Below are 23823 nucleotides of genomic sequence, written 5' to 3'. Positions count from 1 at the left end.
CTCCCCTGTGTTCCAGATGACTTTTTGAAGGATGCTTGTATAACAAACAGTCTTGGAAGACAGAGATAGTGTCTCCTGTCAGAGCAAAGGTCAGGCATGTTTATTGACTATTATAAGATTCAGGTTCCTTAAACTCTGGGTTCCTTTTTGGTAACACAACCCTCTTTGCATCTTCCTGTGGGAAATAAGGCTCAGGGAGCCAGCGCAGAAATACTGATCCTCTGGATACCGTTACTGCTATATGTCATAAGATGTCCTTTGTCTCTGACCCAGGAATCTTGTGTCATCTACTGGCATCCATGAAAGTCTGTCAAATTAACCTATTAACTTGCAAGTTGGGTACTGTCTTAGATCCTACATAGTCCTTTGAAAGACTATTATTCCATTTTTATTGATGAAACAGATTTGAGGAGGTTTTTTCAACTGCTAGTATGTATTACATCTAATTATATACTTTAGTCTGTAACCTGTATATTTTGCTTTATTATGGAGATTAAATCCTCATTTTGAAACATATTTCTGGCACTCAATCCTAGTTTTATTCTCCATTCCTGAGATAATCATTCATCTATCTATCCCAATATTTATTCAGCACATACTATCTATCTTGTTCTCATCAGTTCTAGAAAATGAGAACTCGCTTGGAACCCCAACTCCCATAACTCATAGGATTGTAGTAGAAATTTAGTAAAAATAATGGATTTAAAACATCTACCGCAGGTGATTCTCAAACTTTATATTGAATCTGAAATACTGGGATACTTCACATCAGGCTTTTCACTATCTAGTCCGTTCTTACCTCTTATGTCATTACCTCGTGCTTTACATTCTAGCAACTCTTAACAGTTTCTAATCTTTTTACTTCTACTACTCTGCACTTTGGCCTTCTTTCTTCTCTACCTTGAATAGATAAGCCCTACTCATTCTTTAGTTCGGATGTCTCCTTCCCAATTCAGATGAAGAGATATCCTCCCAAACCTTGACGAGTTTACCTCTACCTTTTATTAAAATTATATATTTATGTGTCTGTCTCTACTACCAAACTATAAACTCCTTGAAGGCAGATAATTTGTCCTGTTCACTCTTATACATTATATGGAAGGCTTTTATGGGATAGTACAGTATCTGGTTTATAGTAGTCATTCAGCATTGAAATCAATTTTTGTCGAACGATTGAAAGAATGAATAAAATGCCTGACTGAATGAAGCCATTTGTTTGCAGATAACCATCCATATAAAATCCTTTTAATGATAAACTCTTGGTTTTCTTTAAAACATTCTTTCTTCTGGCATAAGAACAGAAATGTGAGGAAGGAGGGAAAGGACAAGAAGTTAAGTTTTAGCATGGATAGGGAGATTAAAGATATATACCCTGGCCTCCCCATTTTATTGAGAGGGAAACTGAGGTTCAGAAAGGATAAGTGAGTAACCCAATATCACACAACTTGTTAGTGCAAAGCAAGACTGGCAGTTTTGTCTCTTGGATCTCAGTCCCAACTTCTCTAGACTAATCATGATTCCTCTCTGTCATTAAGTAATGACCCTACTCAAAGCCCAACTAAAATTTTTACCATGTTGGCTTTTATTGACCTCATCTGATATTGATAATGTTGTTACTTCACACTATTTGAACAATTCCTATACCATGTTTTCTTGACATAAATTTGCTTTCTCCGATGTATACTCAGGATTGTGTATATCCTTACCCAATAAACTTTTATCGTATTTATCCTTACTGTTGAATTAGAGTTTTGTTTTTATATGTGTGACTCAAATTTGCTTCCTCATCTTGACTGACTAGTTTTGATCTGATAGTTTCTCTAGAGAAATATCTCTTTTACTAGGTATTTAGGGGAGGAAAATGTGGTATATTAAAGAATAAAGTCTCCTTGGTTTTCTAAATTCATCCAAAGCACAATCATCTCCATCTGTGTTTCTTCTCTCACTTTTATAATCAGATGTGGAAAATATTTAACATCTCCTTGAGTTCTCCAGTTTAAATGAGTACACATGATAAATTGCAAGGGGTTGTTTAATTTGCCTTGCAATGGAAAACTTTATCTTTGCCCTGCAGCCTGACTGTAGTTCAATAAAGAAAGGCCTTTTGAATAGATCTTGTGCAATATGGGGTCCTGACTAGGTCTATGAATAATTTATTAAGCACGGATCTTGTTTCTGTTTATGAAATGATATTCTGGAGACCATTAGGGCTAGACTTGTGCAGTAGTCACAAACTCCTTGGGTTCCAGCTAGGAATGTACAGAAAATTATTACTGCTATAACTCCTCGAACATTGTTAAATTCAGGGAATCTGTTAACTTCTTGTGTTGCATCCAAAAGTTTCCAATTATCAACAAAAGATGGCATACCAATCCAATTACTCCTGATGGATTCCAGTTAAGGATTCCAAGTAACCATAGTTGTGTGGGCGTATGTGGTCTGAAATAACAGTAATCAGTGAAAATTTCAAGCGTAAATACACAATGGAGATCATTTACATATCACAACCAGACAAACTTATCCCACTGAGCTGAATGTGCTTTCCACAGGAAGCAGGAATTTTTGGGCCACCTCCCAAACCCTGAGTTGTAAACTATTTGAGATACATTTTGTTTCCAGTTTTGCAACAGACTTCTCCAACAGCTTATTTGCTTCATGTGTCAACAAACTTAAAAAAACATGTTGCCTCTTACATAAGATAATCAGAAATGTGAAAAGCTATTGTTAGTGACCTGGTTACCCTCAAAACTTGGACAGAGATATTACAGGCTGTGACATGGAAGCAGGCTTATATCAAAGAGCCTTAGTATATAATATCCCTTTAATTCCTAGATAACTCTTATACTCATTGGAATGAGTTGGTTTGGGATCTTTTCAAAGACTGTTGATGTTTAGTGACTCTGTGAACCAAAAGATAGCAACATAAGAAAGGAAAAAGAAGATTTTGCATAGCTTCAGGAAAATATACGCTGCCTGCTTTGGTGGCAAATCATACTCAGAGTTGAGGCCACAGGGAGATTCCTGAAGGTGAAGTCCTGATGCCCAGGTGCTGTGGCCACAGACACCGTTGTCTTTATTCAGATAAAGTGGAAACTACCAAGTCTGTCTGTGAAATTGGTAATAACCCAAGCTTGATATTCCCGAAGTGCAACTCATATTATGTTACTGGTTCCTCACCATTTATAAAATTAAGTGCAAACTCCTCAGCCTGGCTTTCAATGCCCTCCCCCAATAATTATACAATCATATTTTCCATTAATCATCCAGATTCAATAAAACCAGATTGCTGGATAGTCTATGAAATAGCTTCTGTCTTTGCTGTTTTGTTGTCTTTTTTTCATATGGTATTACATATACTATTGATAGCAGTACTGTTATTAACCTTTTCAAAAAAAATGCTCACCTTTGGGCTGAAACCAAGAAGAAAGAACTTTACCTGTCTTTCAACACCCCAACTTTTCAAACCATTATTCAATTTGTTAGACATTTATATAGCTACTAACACTATAAATAATGTTCCACAAACATGTTCCTTCATTTTGGGGTGTGGAACTTGGGGACCTTATCCTTATTTTGCAAATTTTTAAGAATGTGCATGTATTACATTGGCAGTCAGATAAAAAAAAATAACAACTGGAATTATGCAAAATGCAAACATTAAGAACCAAAAGGCACATAAACATAAACCTTATTGAAGTCCAGTTGCAAGAGAGTTTTATAGAAAGTCTTCTTGAAGGAAGTGAGGCTTGAGACAGGTTTAAGATCTCCTTCCCTTAGAATCATTTTAAGCTAGCTATCACAGGAGAAGAACCAGGTAAAATAATTCACGCTAAATGCCGAGTAAATGGCAGCTGATGATGCCATTCCTCCCAGGTATCAAAAATCCAAATGGGTGGATTATGTAGTGAAAACTTTCATAGTTTTACCAATTTTGTTTGTTTGCTTCATTTATCAATTGCTAGGAAAGATACAAGAAAATTTCTCACTATGGTGGTAGATTTGCTGGTCTCTCCTTCAAATCAAGTGCTTCATTTTATGTAATTTTTTCAGATCTATTTTCTAGGTTACTAATTTTCCCTTTATCTGTGTCTAAACCAATGTTTAAACCTTCACATTTTAATTATTAAATATTTTAAGACATTTTATTTGGGCTTTTCTCACTTTGGCTTATCAATGTTGCTACTTTAAATACTTTAAATTTATTTCATATTTAATATCTGCTAATTCTAGCCTCTGTTGTATGTCTGGGGCTGATTCTGCAGTTTATATATTACACGATGATGATGATTTGTTTCTAAATATACTCAGAGACTTTTTAAATTCTGCACTCAAATTCCTCCTTTGAGGCCTGTCTTTAAGCATGTTCACCAAGAAAAGATTGGCTTTTGTCAGGTGTTTTATGGTGCCATCATCCTGAGGCTGCTTAGATGGTATGAGTTCTAGCTCCAAGCTTGTGTGAGGGTAGGTTCGTGGTAAGTTAGGAATTATCAAGTTTTCTTTTATTCTGCTCCATCTAGAGTAGGGCTGCGACTGTCAATTGTTTCTCCCACCCATTCCTTTATGGGTTTTCTTTTTCTACTTCATCTACTGACTTCATTATCTTTTAGGGGCTGCTGAATTTACACAGTGGGAAGTAATACAACTTCCCACATGGCAGTGGTCTCAGGATTTGTCTTTTGCCACTTGATCACAGGCCAGTAAACTCAAATCGTTGGGTCCTAGAAACTTGTAAATGACCCTAGCGAAGGGTGGTGTCAGTGCTTGCTTTCTTCTTTGGATTTCTGCTTTGTTGATTTCCTCTTTTTCCCACTAGTTCAGTCATGTATTTAAAAATATGGATTTTATATTTTAGAATCATTTTTAGATGTTCTGTACTGAGAGGCCTTCTCTGGAATCTAGATTGCCTTAATGTCAAAAATAGATGTCCTGTGTTTAGGCAATGACTTGCTATCTCAGTTAAGAGGAATCACTGCCCTTATTCACCTTTCCTTCCTCCACAAAATTTATCCATCCTCTCCTCATCATCTCATCTATTCCAACTAATAAATAATAAGTGCTCCCATTAATTTGAATACTTGCTGTGTGCTAGTCACTGGTCTAGCTCTTTACGCATTTTATTTCATTTAATTTTTAGAGTAGTCCTGTGATGTAGGTATAGTTTTAATCGTTATCTTTTTTTTTTTGTTCAGCAAGGTTAAGCTGTGTGCCCATAGAAGTCTGCATGATCGTCCACCAAACTATACTTTCTGTCATGACCGACTGATGAGCAAACTGATGTGGCCTTCTGAAGTAAGTGTCTTAAACTCAAATAAGTTTAGGAAACACAGTTACTTAAAATTAAAGATCTTTCTTTACAGAGCAATTTCAGAGCCTTTAATATATTAAATGGGCACTGAGAGTTTTTAAGGGAATAGATCAAGTGTGTAGCTTTTCCCAAACTCCTTTGACCACAGAAGTCTTTTTTTCCTCCCCAGAGAAACATCCTAGAATCTTCAGTGCTGTAGAACACAATTTTGGAAATATTGCTCTAAAATAATGAAATTTATCCCTCTCCTTTGATATATTTAATTATCAAAACTTGGGAAACTCCAAAGAAAGATAAAAAATAGTCTTCAAAGTTTATAGTGATGATGATGATGATGATGATGATGATGATGATGATGATAAAGAAACACCAAATGGAGGTACCCAGCTTGGTCATTCTTCTAATCATGCAACTTATCTTCAAATGACTTTTATACTATTCATAACCAGCCTCAGATGACTTATCACCAAAGGCATTCAAAAGGCTTTGTTACAGTCTACAGGGAGTTATTTACTAGAGGAGATTCCCCAACTTTCTAGCGTATGGACAGCATATTGGCACAAGTACAAATCTCAGAAAGTCATTAAAGGGGCAACCCTCACTGGGAGATAAACATTCAATAATGTTAAATCCTCAAGAAATCTCACCAAAAAACCCCACAAAAATGTTAACAATGATTATCATTGGGTGATAGGATTATGAATGATTGCTACTTTTTCTTTTAATTTACTGTATTTTTAAATGTTTCTACACTATTAGGTATTATTTTTAGAATAAGAAAAGTATTTTTTTTTTAAAAAAGGAATCTCTTAGCAACTTAAAAGGGCAAATAAGTTTTAAAAATTGAGGAATCTGAAGTTCAGAAAGGAAGGTGACTTTTCCAAAGTCACGCAGTATGTCAGAGATCAAATTGGAGTTCTTGGCTCCCTAACTGGGGCCCTCTTCAGGATACTATATATTATCTTGTAATCATGCAGAGTGAGCCACTGCTGAAGCTGTCCCCCTTCATGAAAGGAGTCCTCAAAAGAGGGGAAACATGAGTCTTCTGGGTAAGTGGGTTTCCTCTCACTCTGGACAAACGGGTAGCTATGCCGCCAATTCTATGGCATTCTCTTGCTGTGCTTCAGTGTTTGCTACTGTTTTTCTCACTGTGGGGGTGTCATGAAAGGAGGGGCAAGAGTTCACACTGGGAGTGTGGGAGAATTAGTCTCTTTCAAGGACATCATCCTATACTACATGGAGCATTGTTGCTGCTGTTTTTCTCCAGGCTGTTTTTTTTTCTCCAGTGCTCTTCTGAGCACTCCCAGAAGTCATGTCTTCTGGGAGTGCTCAGAAGAGCACTGGAGAAAAAAATGTCACTTGACTTTCCCTCTAGGGAAGAGTGTCACTTGACTTCTCCTCTAGGGAAGAGTGGCTGGAACCACCTAATGTGAAAGTTTGGGAATCTTTGGCTGCTGAGGTTGGGTGATTGGGAGGTCTAGTGATTCTGGAACTCATTTTACAAAATAGACAATGAAGTAATTGATTGATTCACTGTTTTCAATTAAGACTGCATTTTTGTGGTTCTTCTTGTGGTAATAATTGCTCAGAAGGATGATGGTATAACATTGGAGAAAAGATTTTGTGACCTCACCCACCTGTATCTGCCTTCCCGTACAACTTGAACAGTGAAAGTTGGAAAGTGGGGGATGAAATGAGGACTGGGGCAGATATCCTCTCACACAGTGACATAGAATAGGAAGGAGCACTCAGAAAGCCTTGGTGCCAACCCTCTTGTTTTTTATATATGGAAAGTAAATTTTACAGATGAGGAGATGGTAAGTATTTAAATATATATTGGGTATATTGTATGTACTACATTCTGAGCTAGGCATTGAAGGTACACCAGAAAACAATATAGATGAGTCCCTGCCTTCTGCAATCTAGAAATACAAAAGGTAAAATTCAAAAACTAACCCCAAACTGGAATCCAGATCTCTCAGGTCCCAACTGGTGATCCTTCTTACATTTTCCTTTTGATATACTTGAGGCATCTAAGACTTTCTGTATGATTTTGGACAACTCACTAAACATATGTAGGCTTTAGTTTTACTAACATACAAAAAGAAATTTATACATTTACCTGTTCATATATTTATTTACCAGATATTTACTGAGAACCATCTATGTCCCAGGCATAAAGCTCACTGAATTCACAGAATAGGACCTTTTTACTGACAGTAAATTTTCATTTGTCAGTGATTTTCTCTAAACAATTACCAATAGGTAGCTCCAAAGTTGGCTATATTTTCTTTTTGCAATTCAAGTACCTGACTTCCCACTTGAATTTCTTTTTCTTTCCTTCCTTCCTCTCTTTCATTTCTCCCTCCCTCATTTCTTTCATCCCTCTCTTCTTCCTTCTCTTCTTTCTTTCTATCCGTCCATCCTCTTTTCATTTAAAGTCCAAACCTTAATGTCAGTAAATTCACTTACAGTAAAAGATTTCAAAGTCATAAAGCTGAACACTTGGATTGGCACAGTTAGTGTATTCTTGCTTTGTAGCTGCTTCACAGCATTGTAATTTTTATTTATTATTCCTAAATGAGAACTTTTCCTAAGTCTCAAGATTTTATTTAACATAGGGGACATCAATACTGGATTAAATCCACCACCATTTCAGGAAAACCTGTTATTGGCATGAGTTCCAAAGAGGGCACAGGCAAGAGGGAGAAAAAGGAAAAATGCAGATGACATGACTGATTCTTGACAAGTCCAGATAAAAAGGAAGGAAAAAGTACTGGTTCTTATCAGGGCAAATATTGTTATCTCCCAAAGTACATAAGAATTTCCAATATTAACCAACCTGTACCCTTCAAAAGACATTTTCTCATAGCTGAAGAATCACATTCATGCTGGCAGCTGATTTACAAGTGAAAGAATGTGGTTTCTTGGACCACTGCCTCATTTAGAATTGACAAAGTGTAGAAATAAGTGGTGTTCATCTGTTTGTTTTTTCGGTTCGCTTGCATGTAATTTTTTTTTCTTCCAATTTTCAGGAGATTAATGGAAAGTAGTTACTTGAAATTAGCAAGAATTTATGGGCATACTGTTAACCACTGCATAGCAGCCCTTTCAGGGTCTTACTTCAATAAGCGAACAAGGTAAATCTGTATATTCTTTTTGAAAATCATTTTTTTTCAGCCCAAAGACTTGCCATCTCATTGACATGTTCCTCCTGGTAAGCTGGGAGCTTTCTTGAGAATTCTGTATCCATTCATTGCTTGTGGTTGTGTGTGCACGTGTGCACGCATGTGTGTGTTTCAGAGGGCACTGGGGACCTTCAGCAGGTACAGATGACGGATCTGTGGTTTAATTGGTGAGAAAGGCAGGTCCTGGCTGAAGAAGCACAAAGCTGGCCCCCTGTCTGGCAGGGATCCTTTTGTGGAGGGAAAAGGCAAGTCTTTTAGTCCCATTCTATCCCAGAACAGGAGGATCACAGCTGACAGTAGGCTGAGGAGAACACTGTTCTTCAGAAAATTCCACCCAATGCGCCATGCCACTGTGATTTCACTCTCCTACTTAATGTCTGTACTTCTGTTTCCTCAACCATAAAACTGTGCTTTCATATTCCATATGCAAATGTTTTTGCAGAGTGCTGTGGTATGTGCTTAGTAACTGCTAGTCATAGTTACTATTACCGCTATTTCTCTACTACTACCACCACGACACCACCACTGCTACTATGCCAGTCTTTCTATAATTCCTACTCTGGGTCATCTAAGTATCAACAACTATGATATTATTTTGAACCTCAGAAAACTATGATGTGTTAGCAGTCTGTCTTTAAGTCACAAAAATCTCAACTCAAAGTGGCTTAAAAAAGAAACTGAAGAGTTTCAAGGCTGACGATACAGTGAGCTAAGATAACCTGAAATCTTTCCACTACAAACCAGAAGAAATGCTGGATCTTTTTTTTTTTTTTTTTTTAGAAAATCTTAAACTATGAATTCAATTTCTTTAATGGTTTTGGACTATTCACATTGTCTGTTGAATTTTGGTGTTTGTGGTTTTTGAAGAATTGCTCCATTTCATCTAAGTTGTCAGTATTTGGGGTGTAGACTTGATCACAGTATCCCTTTATCTTTTTACTGTCTACAGGGTCTATAGTGACATTTTCTCTTCTATTTTTGATATCAGTAATTTGCCTTTTTTCTTTTTTATCAATTGTGCTATATGTTAATTTTGTATTTTATTGATATTTTTGCAGAATAAGATTTGGGTTGTTTTGACTTTCTCTATTTTCCTGTTTGCAATTTTATCAACTTCTGCTTTTATCTTCATGATTTCCTTCCTTCTGCTTGCTTTGGGTCTGTTTTCCTCTTCTTTTTCTAGTTTTTTAAAAGTACTTTGTAAAGCATTTAATGCTGTAAATGTCCTTTAAGCACTGCTTTAAGTTATCACACTTTGATATATTTTCATTTTCATTCAGTTTAAAATATTTTTAAATTTTCCTTGAGACATCTTTGATGTATAAATTTATTTAGAGGGGTGTTGTTTAATTTCCACGAGTTTGGAGACCTCATGTTATCTTTGTCTTATTATTTCTATTTTAATTTCACTACAGTCAGAGAACATACTTTGTATGATTTCAGTTCTTTTAAATGTGTTAAGGTTTGCTTTATGACTGAAGATATGGTCTATCTTGGTGAGTGTGCCACATGCACTTAAAAATAATGTATATTCTGCCATTGGTAAAATGTTCTAAAAATTTCAATGAAATTCGATTGGTTGATGATGTTATTTAGTTCATTTACATCCTTACTGATTTTCTGTTCTATTGATTACTGAGAGGTAAATTGAAGTCCCTAACTTATAATTGTGGATTTTCCTATTCCTATTTTTAGTTCCATCAGTTTTGCTTCATGCATTTTGAATCTCTGTTAAAAGTAAAAACATATTTAGTGTTGTTATGTTTTTTGGTGAAATGATCTTTTTATCATTACGTAATGGCATTCTTCATCCTTAACAAATTATTTCGCTCTGTGATCTACATTGTCTGATATTAATAACAGTCACTCGGCTTTCTTTTGATTAAGGTTTGCATAGAAACTCTTTTTCTATTCTTTACTTCTAACTTACTTATATCATTACGTTTGAAGTAAGTTTCCTAGAGACAGCATACAGCTGGGTCATGTTTTTTTTATCCATTCTGACAATCCCAGTCTTTTAGTTAGTATGTCTCAACTGACGATGATTTTGACACCTCCTTCATAGTTGTGAAAACCAAGAATGTCTCCAAATATTGTCAATTTTCCCTCACTCTCTCAAACTCTCTGTGTGACATTATTTACTTATTTATTTGCTAAATATCTCTCAATAGGCAAAATTGCTCCCATTTGAACCATTGCCCTAGAGATTTCAATATGTATTCTTAAATGTTACAATCTACCTGACCAGTACACTTCCTGAAGAATGTAACAGTCTTACAACTTGACTTCACTTATCCATGCCCTACCTTTTGTGTTATTGTTGTCGTTTATTTTATACTATATTATACTATATTTATCTTATGCTATACTATATTATACTATAGTATATACTATATACTAACTATACTATGTTATGTGTTCTAAACTCCAAAATATATTATAATTCCTGTTTTAAATAGTATTTTATATTTATTCATATGTGTATTCTCTTTTCAGTACTTTTCATTTCCTCTCATTTTTTGTGTGTGTTTCTACTTGGGAAAATTTCCCTTCTGCCTAAAGGATTCCCTTTAGTACATACTCCCATGCTAGTGATAGCAAATTCTCTTTGTTTTTGTTTAATGGAAATGTTTTCACTGGTATATAATTCTAAGTTGGCAGGTTTTTAATTAAATTTATTGGGTTGACACTGGTTAATAAAATTACATAGGTTTCAAGTATACAGTTCATAATACATCATCTGTATATTGCATTGTGTGTTCACCACCCAAAGTAAAATTTCACCCCTTTAAATATGTCATTATGGTGTTATCTGACTTCCATAGTGTCAGTTTGAGTTCTACAAAAAGAAATCACTAAGATGGGACTAAAAGAGATTTATTGGGAGTGTGTGTGTTGAGAATGCCTGTGAAAGCTAAAAGTAGAAGAAAAGGTATAGGTAGGGAGAACCTTCAGAGAACCAGGAAGGTCTCGTACTTGTTAAAAAAGAGAGAAAGAAAGGATCGAGTTGGAAGAGCCTTAGACTGTAGAACAGTTCTGAAAAATGTTTGGCCAGGCCAACGGAGATCTCCTGGGCTGAAGTTACTTGTTAGAGAAATCCTGCATCTATCTAAATGGCCTGGATCTAGTACATCCATTGTGCTTATTCATTGACTAGAAGCATCTAAGCAAGTGCGATTTGGCATGAAGGTTTCAGTGGATCCAAAAGTGCAGCAGCTGTCAATCAGATATGCTCCCTGCAGCAAGATCTCTTGACAAAAGATCTGAGGGGTACACTTTGCTGGCTGCCACATACAGTTGCTTTTGAAAAGTTAGCTGTCAGTCTTATTGTAGCTCTCCTTAAGACAGTGGACATTTTTTCCTCCAGCTGCTTTTAAGAATTTCTCATTGTCTTTGTTTTCTAAACAATTTCTAAACAGTGTCCAGGTATGGTTTTTTTTTTAATTGTTGTTGTTGTTGTTCTTTTTAATCATGTTTGGGGAATGCTGAGCTTCTTGAGTTGATGGGTTTATGTCTTCTATCATTACAGGAAATTTCTCAGTCATATGTTTTTAATATGCTTCTGCTCCATTCTCTCTCCTGACTCTCCTTTTGGGACTCCATTGTATGTATATTATACTATTTGAGTATATCTCATATTTGTACATACTCTTTCTTTCCAGTTTAATTTTTTTCTGTGGTTCAATTCAAAACAGTTACTTTGATCTGCTTTTGAATTCACTAATTCTGTCTTCCATGTCCAGTATGCTCTTAAACCAACCCAATGATTCTTAAATCTAGAAATTATATTTTTCAGTTTTAAAATATCCATTTATTTTACAGATTCCAGTTCTCTGTTTAAATCCTTTATCGTTTCTTCTGTTTTCTTTAACATATTAGGCATACTTATTGTATTGTGCTTTTATTATAACTGTGTTATCTCAATTCTCTGTGGGTTTGTGTTTATTTTATTTTTTTGGTTATTGATAACCATTGCTGGTTCTTTGGATATATAATGCTTTTTGAATATATGCTGGCATTGTGTATAAAAAACTATTGATATTTCTCATGATATCTTCCACCAGAGAGGGATCCTATTTTTCTTCATTAGGCAGATAGGGTCAGGGGCTAACTACCTCAATTCAATCACAGACTGAGTTGAGGGCTGGATTTATAACTTTAGCAAGAGTCCGTGCACCTCTGCTTTGCCCTTGTCCCAGGCCTAAGAAGGGCTTTTCCCCATGGACTTTTAGTTCATCTATTTCTCCACAGCTCTTTGATGTCTTTAACATGTTCTTTCAATGTATCCATTTGTTTTTAGTTGTTACCACGAGAGCTTTGACTTGCCCTGACCTCCTACATTGTATCCAGGAGCAGAAGTATAATCTGTTATTTAATAATATTGTAACACATAATCTTATACATGCTTCATTTCATACAAATTCAAGTACAGCTGTAGAATGAAGTCTTAGATCAAAGATATGTGTATTCTTAACTTTGGTAGACATTGCCAAAATGCTCTCCTTGGAGACTGTACCAGTTTACAGTTCCATCAGCACCATAAACAATACTGTGTGTTAACTTTGGAGGCTAGTGCACACAGGAGTGACATGATCAGAGGTTTGGGATAAGAAAGTTAATTCAGTGACGATTTGATAGATGGATAGGAAAAGGCCAAGGACAAAGTTTACTTACCTCATAGTTTTGTTTTTGTTTCTAACAATCTACCAAGTGAATTCCAACTATATTCATGCTTGAAAACATTCCTCAACTTTTTCTATCAGGCTTCTTTTTCACTCGAAAGTTGATGGCTCAAAGTCCTTTCATGGGCTCATTATCGATATTAGGAGATTTTTAATGGCTGCAGTGAAGTACATCTGTTTGTCACACCATCTCAGCATCTGAGTCAGGAACAGCCAGTTTTGTGATTCAAGAATCGAAGGGTTCCCCCTTAGGGCTCTAGCAGGGGAGACAATCTGGGGACAGTAAAGAACATGAGATGATGTCTCTGTTAAGAAGAAATCTGTTTCTGCCTCATTCTTGGCCCAAACAGCCATAAGCCCGATAAAACAATATTGCATGTTAGTTTCAGGAATGTAACTCAGCCATTTCAGTGTTTCCTTTCTGGGTCTCTGTGGATTTCTAACCCTCACTTTAACAGTAAGGCTATATTATCCTCATTTTCTCCTGCCATCATTCGTCTGTTTTTCTTTCTCCTGGGTTCAGTGAGTCATTTCCTCAAGTCTTCCCTGGTTTGGCTTCAAAAATTTAGGATAATCAAGAGCTGTCCTCCTCTCCCCTTCAGGCTTGAATTCCTCTCAGAGTTAGAGACCTCTTGCTTCTCAGTGTCTGAGGTGTGTGGGCTCCAGCTAATATCCTTCCTTAAATCTTAGTATGTGTTCTAGAGAGAGCTCCACAGATTATGAGAAATAGGTAAAAAAGTTAATGTTTCAAAGAAAGAGCCAGTGTGTGTGTGTGTGTGTGTGTGTGTGTGTGTGTGAGAGAGAGAGAGAGAGAGAGAGAGAGAGAGAGAGAGAGAGAGAGAGAGAGAGAGAGAGAGAGAAAGGGAGAGAGAAAGGGAGAAGAGATGCTGACTAGTGCTTCATCAAGTTGCTGATGTGGATGCATTATTAAAATATTTAAACTACTGGAAGTTTTCTTCAGAATAACATAAAAACATTCAATGCTTTGTGAGAAACAGGACTTAGTTTTCTATTTTTCCTTCTGGGTATTCTTATTCTTTTACTTGGTGTTGTTGTTAAGCATTTGAGTCTTAAAGTGAGATAGATCTGGGTTCAAGTACTGACACTACCACCTTAGAGCTGTATGACCATTGGACCATTGGTAAGTTATTTGACATGCATGTGTTTTTATTTTCTTGTCTGAAAAAATGGAGAGCATAATAGTATTCATCTCATAGGGCAGGTGGAACGATTCGGTGAGGAAAACCATATAGAAAATGCTTTATAAATTGCAGCCATTATTATTATCTTTCCTATGGGAATTTAATTTATGCCTACCATTTGCTCATATGTTTTTCTGGGATATTCACATGATATTTAATAAATAACTACATCTAGATCAGGTGTTGACAAACTATAGCATACTGACCAACTATAGCCTTCACCTGGTTTTTTAAAAATAAAGTTTTATTGGAATATAGCCATATCCATTTGTTTGTATATTGTTTATGGCTGCTTTTGCTCTATAGTGGCAGAGTTGAGTAGGTGTGACAGAGATCATATGGCCCTCAATGCTCCAAAATATTTACTATATAGCCCTTATTAGAGAATGTTTGCCAATCCTTGATCAAGGTAGTCATATTTTAAGTGTTTTTAAATGAATAAATAAATAGTTGTGGACATATTTGTAATTCTGTGCCTCAGTTTCTGTAACTGAAAGGTGCGTATATTAGGTAAGATGACTCCTAAATAGAATCTTTCTAGAGTTATTAATCTGTCATTGTAACTTATAGAGTCTGGGAATTTGCAATTGGTTTGGTCTTTCTGGTGGGCTCTTATATAAGCTGAAAGAAGAAGTAAAAAGCAGAAAACAAACTTTAGTAACTGAGGTGCCAAATGTCATGTCAAATCCTGGGAGGTCATTTATTCCAGGGAGGGCGATGGCAGTTTTGTGAGACTTTAACGTCTTCCTCTGCAGCCAGATGCAGGAGATCTCGGTAATCACGGGGCTCTTTCCTGGCTGATTTAACAATTTTCCTAATTCTTTGGCTGCTGCTGCTTCTTTTTAAAAAATCATTCTTTCTGTCTCCCTACTGCCCACTCTCCACACCACTTCCTCTCCAGGTTGGCCCCTGCCTTCTAATCTTTCTCCAGCCTGCCTTCTTTTTCCAGTGGTTTCTCAGCCTTCGGTTCTCCACCCTCGCACTCCCCCAGATGTGAGGGAGGTGGGTTGCCCCGTCTCTCCGCCACCCCCAGCCACACCAACTGTACTGCTTCCAGCAGGGCCTCCGGCTCAGGGCCTGGACTCTAAGCAGCAAGGGGACCAGCCATTATAGCAAAGGGAAGCACCACCAACCGGTAATCTGTGTCCTTTGAGGTGTAGGGCTGGGGAGCAGGGAAGGCTGAGAGGTGTTTGGCAGTGTCCAGTGGGTTCCTTGGGAAGAGCCTTAGACTATGGGTTGGAACTCCGTTTCAGCTCTGCCCCACATGAGTGAAGAGCTCTTGGGCTAGTCCTTTGCCTTGCCTGAGCCTCAGTTTCTCTTTGTTTGGAAATTAAAACATAATTTCTTGCTTGCTTTTGTCATAGAGCTTTTATGATAGTCATATGCATATGGAAGAGCTTTCTTTTTGTTCTTTTTAAGATAAACATTTAATTCATATATTTTTTATTTCAAAATTACCTCATGCTTCTGTCACATAAGAACATCTACCATTTAATGGCCAACCAGTGTGAACTGACCACCACTGTGTGTAATCTTGCTGGGATGGAAAATCCAGCTGCTTGTGCCCCAAATACCCAGATTGTTTCTTTACTGCCCCCTGTTGCCAGGAGGTGGACAGTGGCTTCAGCTCAACCCATGGAAGCCCTCTGCTGCGACTTTGACTTTGGAGAGTGTGAAATTAGATGAGTGAAGGAGTTGGTATTCTTTTGTCCTGGCAGCAACATCCCTACCAGACTGCTTCACTACCAGACCAACCCTGTAATTCCTGCTTCCTAGCCCCTAAAACTCAATTGCTTTCTGCCTATTCCTTAGCCTGGGTCTCCAACTTTTCTGCATTGTTTTCAATACATTCCTCTTTGTTTAAGATGGCCAAAGTGCATTTCTGTCACCTGTAATTGAAAACTCCGAGTGGTACACATGCTCTATGTGGAGAACCATTTAGGGAGCATTTATTATATGTGAGGCCGTGTAGTTAGGCTTCACACATACATTATTTAAACTTACTGCATACATTATTTAAATTAATCCTCACAAAAACCCTAAGAGGTGGATATTATTATCTTCAAATGACAGATAAGGAACTAAGGCTCTGTAAGGCTGAGTAATCTACCCACATTTGTATAAGGAGCAGGTGACAGAACTGGGTGTTGGAATCAAGGTTTGAACCAAGATGTCTTTGACTCCAAACACTTAAACCCTTATGTCCTATGCAAACAGTATAATAGTGGGCATTTTCTTGTGTAGCCTGTGTTTTAGGTTAGCAATTTATTATAAACATTTCCACATCAATTGTATTCTTGAACAATATGACATATAATGACTGCTTAACAGTTCATCATATAAATTCACTAGCATTTATCTAACCAAATCCATATTTTTAGACATTATAAGATACACTATAGTGAATATCCTTAAACATTACTTTTTGTACTGATCTCAAATTTTTTTCTTAAAATAAGTTCTTAGATGTGAAATTTCTAGGTTTAAAGCTCCTGCATAATATTAAAGTTTTTGATGCATATTGACACATTGCCCACCAGAGAAATCTTATTAATATTTGTTCCCATCTGCAATGTGTTTGGGTACCAACGAAAGGGCTTTCTAAATGGAGAAGTGCTAAAAAGCTATAAAGAGCTAATGAATGTATGCCATTCTTATTTAAAGAAAAAGTAAAATGCCTCTCCAAATTTGTAGTCTACTACTACAAATTAATATAGAAATAAAAATAATTAAGGGTCTAAAATTAGGGTACAATACTAATCTCCTTTCAGGAGATTAGTATTCAAAATGTAGGCACTGGGTTCCTATACAGATCCTGGAGAAGAGGAAAACTTTCATTTTGAGGGTTTTTTAGAAGCCAAATCAAAAAGGGAAGCAAGAAGATGATGATGATAATGATGACGATGATGGTGATGATAGAGAGGCGGAGAAAGAGGAGGATGATCTCACAGCATCTGTGGTGGTGATAATAGCTCCTTGGATTTACTTTGTTTCTGAGATTTTGCCTCTGCTTTTCTGCAGGAGATAAAGGAAAGTGAGGTTTCTCCCCAGACTTTTAGTAGCCACTGTGGTAAGAAGGCAGTGGGGCCACCCAGACTAACATATTTGAGGCAATAAATAGTGATCGAAGCAGTATGATTTGAGGGGAACAAAACTCTTCCTCTCCATATACCACCCTCTTTATTCCTCAATAAATGCACATTGATTTCTTTTGTAAGGAAGCTTACATTTAGATGAAAACCTGACATCTGAAAATTTTGCTGCCACTATGAAAATCTAGCTATAATCACATCATAAATTTTATTCCAGTCATTTAACAAAACCTAAAAGAATGAGAATAGGAATAAATTATTTTCAAAGGTATAGGGGAGCTAGAAAAGTCAAAATTATCATGGTTAGGAGTAAGAAATACTCCTAGGAAGTTTTAGAGACATTTGAGAAAGAGGTAGGAGCTTGAGGCTTTGGGAAGCCTGGAGTGAGTGAGATGTAAATAGGGAGAGGTAAGAATGAACTTTGCACTGTGTGATAGAGTAGTACAGGTATATTGTAGCAAATGCCAATAACGTGTCAGGGTTTAACTAAGAAGTGAGTGTCTCCCAGCACCTCAAACACTGCATTTTATCGATTCTAGGATCCATGTTGTTTTGCAGTTTAACATCTCTGAAATTGGGGTGGATCTTATTATCAATGGTGTGTCATGGTTTAGAAGGCACCGTTTTTTTTCTTTATTAATACATAAAGAAATGGTGCATATTAAAATCTTCAACTTGTGCATGTGTGTGCATGCGTGCATGCATGTGAGAAGGATGGAGAGGGAAAGAAAATATTCTCTCGTTACAGGAAATGTCTGAAAGATTATATATTGACCACTTATTCCATTTACCTTAATAGTTGCTATTTTCTTATTGACTTATTTAAGATCTTAGTGATCATTGAAACCAACATCTTTCTACTGATGAGGAAATGGGCCTGTGGTGTTAGGTGACTATTCCTATCACATCTGTTTGGGGAGCAGTGGGTCTGCATGAGCATTTAGAGCATATCTATATGTTCATCACTTTTCAAAAATGACTTACAAATTACACTGAGTTGGGACCCCCAAGCAATAGGATTTATTTAGAACTAGAAGAAACGAAGAGTGATGAGGGCTGTGCCCTGTGAAAAAGTGCCCCTTGATAACGCCAAGCCACAGGACGGGAGGCAGGATGGAGATACTGATCATGCCTGCTGCAGTCATAAGTGTGAAGAGTGGTTCAGTTTGCTGACTGAACATCTTTCCCTTCCTTCCCTCCTTCCTTCCTTCTTCTCTCCTTTTTCTTTCTTTCACTTTAAGTGGCTGTGAGGCATAAGATAGTGAATTTAGTTATCCCTTTGAATGAGGTGGGTGCCCTTGCCTTCTCAGCTGCGGAAGAGACACCCGTTGTCCTGTGTTCTCTCCCTACACTTGTGGGAATGAGTCAGAGTTGCACTTGTTTTTTCAGGGTAGACATACATTCAAGTGGGCCTAGATGAGACAGGGTGGTTATACTTTTCCCTCCTGAAGGCCCTAAACTTTTTCCACCTCATTTTTAGCCTTCTAACTACCATTGATATTATAACCTTCCTTCTCCACAAGAGTCTCTTTTACAATTAAATTGTATCCTGACCATCCTCAGTTCAAATCGGAACGTAGTTGAGTACTGGCCTCAGGATCTCCTTTCCACTGAATTTCTTCTTTGAGTCTTGGTGCTGCTGTTTTAGCCATGTGACCTTGAGAATCTTGAATCACAGTTTGCTTGTCACACATAAGGATATTGAGAATATTAACTATAATAATGCACATAATCTCTTCATTTAACGATGCCAGACACATAACAAATATTTAATAAATATTGGCTATTTTTTATTATTTTTTTGCAATGGTCTCTTTTCTCCTTCATCAACTACTATATTACAATTCTTTCGCCCTTATAACAAATTTATTCTCTGTAAGTTTATAGGTTTTAATATTAATTACTGCTAATTGTATGATTTCAGGTTGTTACTCTATTCTACCAAGAATGTTTGCATTCTTCACTTCGATTTATTTTTACAGAGAGTAACAATCCTTCTAACATTGAAAGAAGTTCAGTGAAGTCATTTTGTGTAGTACATTGGCGAGGAGATGGGGATATTCTCTCCTACCTCAATCTGGATTTAAGGCTGGTCCTATTGTCTTCATAGGTGTTTCCCCCTGTTTCTGAATGCCCACTTTATGGCAATCTTAGTCTTGCATATACTGATTCTACCTCTTGTTTTCCTGAAGCCACTCCCATTTAACTCTTCTGTTCTAGAAAGCCATTCTAGGTCTTTGAAGGCAGAGAAACTCTTTTTTTTTTTTACTACCACCTCTTTCCTTTCTCCTGACGATGATAACTCAGCCAAGCTACAACTCAGATATTTCCATCTCAGACAAATCTCTCACGTAGCTCAAATCCTCTTTATCACCCTCTCTCGTCCCACCTCTGCATGATTAAGTGCACTCTTTCTTCTATTTGTGAGTCAAAAAGTGACTAATTATAAATAATAAGTACAGGAGACTGTGGTGAGACAACAGGGAAAGAAAACTATAAAGTTTTTGTATTTTTACTGTTTTTATTCAGATTAAAAAATTTAAACACTATAAAAATGTATGAAAGAGAGTCTCATATAACCACACCCACAAGAGGCAACTGCTGATAACAGTTTGGGGCTTATTGGTTCAATTTTTTTCTGATGTTGTTAACTTTGGGGTATAGTTAGGCATAATGGGAAAGAACTGGTTTCCTGAAACTCTAAAATTCCTTTGAAAATACCCAGACCTTCTGTTAGGAATCAGCATAAAACCTCCCATAAAATCTGTTCTTCCTCAAACCAAATATTTAAAATACATAAAAAGAGTTCTTATTCAATTTACTGTTTTGTTTAATAACTATCATTACTACAGTATTGTATTGCACTATTTTCTTAATAAACAAAGTGGGTTTCAGATTCATGATAGTTAAAACAGGACTAATCTTGAAATTCAGCCACCATTAAAATATTATTTCTGTAAGAAAATGTGTACTGACAAACTTTGGGAAGATAATTTTGGAACAGCCAATATTTATTTCCAAGTGAATGTAGCTTTCAGTCAGAAGCATGCTAAAAAAGACCAAATATCATTTCATTAGGTGTTGGGAAAACCTGGATTAGGAACCAGCTCTGGCTTAGATGATAAAACCTTGGGCAAGTCATTGAACTTTGCTTGGTTGTTTGGATCTTGCTATGTAATTTTGTAGCGGATATCACCGGTACTCATGAATATTGCATTGTGACTGCCAGGAAGGCAACAAATAATGGCTTGAGAATGGGAAATGGGACTGTTTTGTTAAAAAGAAAAAGTCTAGTCACGTTATTTTAGATAAAAGAGTTGATTTTAGGGCTAAACCTGGCAAAAAATTAAGAACAGTTGAGTTGAACAGCTGATGAAAGTAAAAATCTGGAAACTGAGTCTCTTCCACATGGTCTACGTTTTTGTGCTTCTCTCTGCACACTGGCTATCTCTGCTCTCGCATAACTTTGACTTATATGTGTGATTTTGGCCAGGAGCTTGACATTGATCTAGATTTTAATGTCTTTGAAACTTGGCTTCCCCAACTCATTGAGACAGTCATGTTCAGTGATTTCAAATTCCAGGATACAAAAATCTGATTGGCTCAGGGTCAAGTGTCCATTCATCATCCAGTCAGTTGTGATTAGGGATGCAGTAGGAGCCAGGGGTGAGAGTCGATTCTCTTAGAAAAAGCTGTGGCAGCAATGGCTGCCATTTAATATAAATTAAGAGAAAAAGAAATAGGGGTTCATATCTTCTAGTTCTAATTCTTTGGAGAGCTTTTATTTCAATTTAATTCATTTCAACAAATACTCAAGTCTCTTTCATTCTAAGACATACTTTTTCATAATTTAATGTAACTGATATCTAGTCATGCCTAATAATCAGTGTGTTCATTTAATGATTTATGTTGTAATATTTCTTCTTTTTCCTTCTCACAGCCCCAAACTATTTTTAAACTGGCGAGATTTTAAAACCGAGGAAACACAGCATCTATTATCAACAGGGCATCAATTACTTTCCATGGAGGATATAATATAGTTACCCCTAGAGATGGGGCTTGGTTGGAAAGGTATCTATCCCAATATCTTTCTTTTATCACCCATTAATCCTGTACCAAAAGAAATAGGAGGCTGTATACCTCTGTTCTAAGAGATGAAGAAGTCCATTAAAGATTCTGAGGTGGTCTCAGGATTTATAGCCCTGAGAAGCAAACATTTATTTTATAGAATAATAACTATCAGTTATTATTCTGTTCCTGCGGACTGAACAGGAAGTCGATGCTAGAGCACATGTGGGCGCTAAATGTAGCTTTGTATGCAACCAAATTCCAGGCAATTGCCTCGTCTAATTCACTCAGAATTTTAAGAAATGCTTCCTTTGGAACTGAAGTTCTTTCTTCTTGGTTTCAGCTCAAAGGTGAGCATTTTTTTTGAAAAGGTTAAATCTTTTCAGATGTTTTTGAGGTGTACAAAGAGGAAAAGTTAAACCATCTTCTATTATGCATACTTCTAGCTTCTATTACCCAAATGGGTTTGAACTTTACTATTTTTATTCTATTTGGAGAGTCCCATGATCTACTAAAAAAGTAGCTTATGGAAAAAAAAATTCTTCTCAAATCAGTCCTGAAAATAACTACTTTTGTTCTTGCTTAGAAGAGTAAACTTTTCAAACTATGTAAGAGGTACAATAAGGTAAGACCTATATATAGAAACTCATCAATTGGAAAACTGGCAGATGGAATCTGTTAATGACCTAGAAAAAAAAAACTTGAATCAAGTTTTTAAAAAAATAGTTAACCTTTAAAACATCCATGGATTGGAAAAACAGAGCACTCAAATTAAATATTGAGGCTACATTGAATAGTGGATCAGCTTTGATGCTTATAAGCTGTGTGTGGTTAGTTAAATTGCTTTCACTTTCTGTGTTTCAGGTTTCTTATATATAAGGGAGCCATGATCAAAGAAACTATTTCAAAAGGTTGTTGCGAGCAATAAATCAGGTAAAAACCCTAAAGTACTCAGAAAGCGAGTGGCATATTGTAAGCTATCAATAAGTGTTTCCTATTAATTACATGAAAACCACCTTAAGATAGATATAAATACGATTTAATTAAGAAATAAATATGGTCTTTTTAGTGATCAGTTGGTTTTTCAGCTCATTGTTTTCAAATTAATGGCAATTTAAAAAATAAATCTCAATTATATGCTATATCTAAGGAACAAATAGAACAAACTAATCAAAAACAGACTCACAGGTATAGTGGACAATTTGGTGACGGACAGAGGGGAGGGGGGGTTGGGAGTCTGGGAGAATGGGGTGAAGGGTTAGAGAAGTACAAATTAGTAGTTGATAGTTGGGCACGGGGATCATGGAAGAGGGAATGCAGTTAGCATTAATATGTTGGCTAGGTGGAGGGCCAGGGGAGGGAGGAACAATTGGGGGGATCATTTTATGAACATTATAGATGTTTAACCAATGTACTGTATACTTTAAACTAATTTAAATAAATAAATTTATTTAAAAAAATAAATAATTCTCAGTGATTTCAAGTTTTTCTTTGCAGTTGGTGCAAGTTCTCCCTGCTAAATTGCAGATAGAGTGGACCATTTGGAAATGGAAGTTTCTGAATAAGAACATTCAATATGCACAGTAAAAATTCCCTGCTACTCACTAGACTGAACATTTGGAGATACTCTTCTGACATTTGATAAGTCTCTGGAAAAACCAAAGATGACTCATGAGTCATGACTGCTCCCAGCAGACCTCTCTAGGCCCATCCACACCCTACCAGCCCAAGTATTAGCTTTGCCTAAGAACTGTACTCAGGTATCACAGATGCCACCAGCAACTTTAAATGGCTTAATACATTTCTTTTGTGTGATGCTAATAGATTCCTGCTTTTCATGTTAATGCTGGCTAGGCCATAGCTCCACCGCTTATCATCAGTGACTATTTTGTAAAGTGCCTTGAAACAAGGCAGACACTCAATGTGTTCAGTATGTGAATGAATGAAGGACAGTTTCCACTATGGATGAATGTTGATTTCCATATTACATATGTTTTCCTAAAAATTGTGCCATACACGAATTTTTAATAAATGAAATATGTATCTCATTGCCTTTAATTATAAATTATAGATTATAATTATAAATTATAATTATAAATTATAGATTTATAATTTCAGATTCATTTTTACTTTTTCTACAGACATTTAACACTTAAGATTTAAGTATTTCTTCCCTCTTTTTGTTTTGCAAGCTATCAACACCCTCTTCCTCAGCTCTGTCAAGAAGCTCATGATATGTGGGTATCTCTTTTGAATGAGAATAATTAGCTCCCTACCCCCAATTTA

General features: G+C 36.4%; 1 long non-coding RNA gene across 1 annotated transcript; it reads left to right on the top strand.

Annotated features, from left to right (window-relative positions):
• The first annotated feature begins 5191 nt into the window (after window positions 1-5191).
• LOC112482666 lies at window positions 5192-22743 on the top strand. Its single transcript, XR_003047378.1, has 5 exons — window positions 5192-5289; window positions 6283-6354; window positions 8341-8445; window positions 21410-21540; window positions 22402-22743. It is a non-coding gene; the product is annotated as an uncharacterized LOC112482666 (long non-coding RNA).
• The last annotated feature ends 1080 nt before the right edge of the window (window positions 22744-23823 follow it).

The sequence above is a fragment of the Pteropus alecto genome, unplaced genomic scaffold (assembly GCF_000325575.1).
Source record: "Pteropus alecto unplaced genomic scaffold, ASM32557v1 scaffold155, whole genome shotgun sequence".
Classification (NCBI taxonomy): Eukaryota; Metazoa; Chordata; class Mammalia; order Chiroptera; family Pteropodidae; genus Pteropus; species Pteropus alecto.
Note: the sequence above shows the minus strand (reverse complement) of the source record. Positions and strands in the feature narration are given on the sequence as shown.